Here is a 3,710-nt window from a genome sequence, read left to right as displayed (position 1 = left end):
CGAGTGAGAGCAAAAGTTCTTTGTTAGGATTATATTATTTTGGGCTTGGGAAGGACCAGGTGCCTTTTCAAACTAACCAATCAACTTCCTAAGCTTTTCTGAGCTTTTGATGGATCCACCCCCTAACCAATCTATTTCCTAGATCTTCCTGGGTTGTGTCTTTTATCCAATCTGATCCTTCTCCCAGGCTTACCTCCCCCTTTATTGTTCTATCCCTCCTCCCAATAATCTGCAAGAAAGACCAGTGGCTCCCTGAGGAGTGTGTGAAGTTGTAACTTCCTGGTAAAGCAAGCAGGCTTCTGCTCCCTAGTTTATTATGCTTAATAATATCCAATTCCCTTTGCTACCTATGCTAACACTATGTTCCAGATACTATATCGGGTTCAGTGGAAAAAAATTGTGGGATCAAACAGACATGGTACCTACCCTCATGACTCTTATAGTCTAATGGGTGGGAGAATTAATTAAATAATCACACACATCAGTGTAAAATTTCAACTATGGTTAGTGCCATGAGGGAGACGGTATGTGGTACTTTTGAGAATGCACAAAGGGAGGATTTCACCTAAACTAACAAAAATACCTGAAACTTGATGATTAAAGTATCACTTCTCTAAAAGCTACAGATTTATTTAAAAGCACTGATGATACTATTTATTCCCATTGTCTCCTAAGGGCATTCTCAGACCATCATTGTCATGAATACAAAATCATCATAGCAGACCAGAAGGAGGAGGGCCAAAGATTATATCAAAATCTGGGTTGTGTTATCTGACAAGTTAACTTTTTAGGGAATTCCAGTTCATGTACTGACAGAGAGCTGAGTCATATAGAAGGGGGGATAGAATGGAAAGGTCAAGTGGCAACACCCATGTTGCTTACCCAGTAGGACATCCCATTGAATGAATCATTTTTCAACTATAAGACCTGGTACAATTCAGATTACTATACAAAAGTGGCACCTCAGTTACTGAACAGATAATTTAAATATGCTCCAACATTTTGTAAAGGATGAACACTTTTTTCAAGATAGCATACAAATGAAAGCATAATGCATGCTAGTAAAGACAGGAACTTGTTTTCAGTCTGTAGCCCTGACATTGTCCCTGCCATGGGGTAGGTGCTCAGTATGTGTCCTGCCAGCTAGGGCTGCTGTAACAAAATACCATGGACTGGGTGGCTTTTAAACAACAAAAATGTATTTGTCACAGTTCCAGAGGGTGGCAAGTCCAAGATCAAGGTGCTGGCAGTTTCAGTGTCTGGTGAATACCTGCTTTCCTATTCATAGATGGCCATCTTCTTGCTGAGTCCTCATGGTGGAAGTACCAACGGATCTCTCTGAGATCCCTTTTATGAGGGCACTAATCCCATTCATGTGGGCTCCACCCTTATAATCTAATCACCACCCAAAGGACCCCCCACCTCCTAATACCATCATAGTGGGCATTAGATTTGGACATATGCATTTGGGGGAGAGGGGCACAAACATTCAGTCTATGGCAGTAAGTTGAATGAATGAATCCATCTAATGACTAGTTTGGTATCAGGACTTGCCTCATATGTCAGGTATTCTGTAGCAAATGTTTCATTTTCTTCCAACAGCACGAAGAGTATAAAAGATTTCACACTTGAGACAGGATTTGCCCAAATCAAGGTTTTCCTGTATGTGAGGTCTTCCATTGCCCTGAGTGCTAAGCTGGCTTTGACCCTCAGTTCTGCAATAACCCTTATGTTCTTTGTACTTCAGTGGGGTGAGTTGTCCAGTGTTGACTCAGCCCTCAGTCACTACCTCTGAGTCTTGCACACCCCAAACTCAATTTTGGTTTGTCCTGACACTCAGTTTGCCGAGATGGTTTTCTGTTTTTTGGATCTTTGCTCTATCTCTGATTTTATTCTCACTACCCATTCCCCATGCGACTATAGTTGTCAAACCTCCAGTATATAAAGGACCAGCATGTTAGCTGAGGACCAGCAGGCTCAAACAACACATGGGGAAGTTGCCTGATGGGTACAAGGCTGCCACCAGCGTGGTAGGTGCTGCTGAGTGGTGCCATCATAGACGACTCAGGAGTGATGTTCCAGAGCCATGTTCTCTAGATGCCGAGTGCAGGGGCTAGTCCTATTTCCCAAAGTTCTTTTGAAGTTAGATGCTAGCTTAATTTTTATAAATAATACTTTTGCTTAAAAGATAGAGAAGTTTTCTGATTATAAAAGTAAAGCAGGTTTTTTATAATTTGGAAAACATAAGACGTTATTGAGAAAGCACATTATCTGTGACTTACCACCTAGAAATAATCACTGTTAACATTTAGACCTCATTTAAAAAGCACAAGGTGGGAGCCATGGCTTATGTGGTGTGTGTGAGCTTAGAAGCCATGGGGAGTACTTTCTTCCTAATCAAGGGGACTGCCAAATTTGTCTCCTTCAGACAGCTAGGTCTAGGGCTGGACATAGTCCTGGTTGTGAGCCATCCTCCCTGTTGTTGTCAAAGCATCTTCCTAAGCACAAATCCCATCTGTCACTTCTCTGCTTAGGCTGATTCCCATTGACTTCCTGAGCCTTCCAGACAAAGTTCATCCTTTTAGCATGACACACACCCTTCCTTCTCTTCCCTTCTCTTCTCTTCTCTTCTCTTCCCTTCCCTTCCCTTCCCTTCCCTTCCCTTCCCTTCCCTTCCCTTCCCTTCCCTTCTCTTCTCTTCTCTTCTCTTCTCTTCTCTCTTCTCCTCCCCTCCCCTCCCCTCCCCTCCCCTCTCCCCTTCCCTTCTCTCTCTCTCTCTCTCTCTCTCTCTCTCTCTCTCTCTCTCTCCTCTCCTTTTCTTTCAGCTTCATGGAGGTATCACTTACATACAATAAAATTCACTGATGTTACACATACATTTCAATGAACTTAACAAGTGTGTTTTTCCATGGAGCCACCACCACTACAATTAGGATATAGGACATTTCCTCATGTCTCTTTGATTAAGCCCCCTTCCCATATCTCTGTCCCTAGAAACGATCTATCTGCTTCATGTCACTCTAGTTTTGCCCTTAAAAAGGATTCTATATATATAAAAGCCTAAGCAACTGGCTGACCGGCTGGTAGCTATGAGGTGCACTGGCCACCAGGGGCCAGACACTCAACACAGGAGCTGCCCCCTGGTGGTCAGTGTGCTCCCACAGTGGGAACGCTGCTCAGCTGACAGTCGGGTGCCAAACAGAGACCACAGTGGAGAGGCAGGAGTGGCAGATGCAGCAGGGCTGGGATGAGCTGGAGTGGCAGGCAGGAGTGGCAGGCAGGAGTGGCAGGCAGGAGTGGCAGGCAGCGTTGGACTGCCAGTTTCGGCCCAATCCCCACAGGCCATGCCGACGGACCCCACCGGGCCTCTAGTTTTATATAAAAGGAACCATAGAGAATGTAGTATTTTATATCTGGCTTCTTTTTACTTATCATAATGCTTTTTATATTTATCCATAATGTTATGTGTATCAGAAGTTTTTTCTTTTTAACAGTTGACTAGTATTCCATTGGGTGGACATATCACAATTAGTTTATCCATTCACCAGTTGATGGGCATTTGGGTTATTTCCAGTGTTTCCCTATACTGAGTACAGCTGCTAGGAACATCTGTGTACATGTCTTTGTGTGAATGTGTGTATGCATATATCTCAGGTAGATTCCTAGGAGCAGGGTTGCTTCATTGCATGTTAAGTGTGTGTTCAGCTTTA

General features: G+C 43.5%; 1 pseudogene; it reads right to left on the bottom strand.

The window, feature by feature from the left end:
• Nucleotides 1–2,320: 2,320 nt before the first annotated feature.
• Nucleotides 2,321–2,435, bottom strand: LOC118662348 (annotated as a pseudogene).
• Nucleotides 2,436–3,710: the final 1,275 nt, after the last annotated feature.

The sequence above is a fragment of the Myotis myotis genome, unplaced genomic scaffold, assembly GCF_014108235.1.
Source record: "Myotis myotis isolate mMyoMyo1 unplaced genomic scaffold, mMyoMyo1.p scaffold_m19_p_1, whole genome shotgun sequence".
NCBI classification, from domain to species: Eukaryota; Metazoa; Chordata; class Mammalia; order Chiroptera; family Vespertilionidae; genus Myotis; species Myotis myotis.
This window is presented reverse-complemented; position numbering and strand designations above follow the sequence as displayed.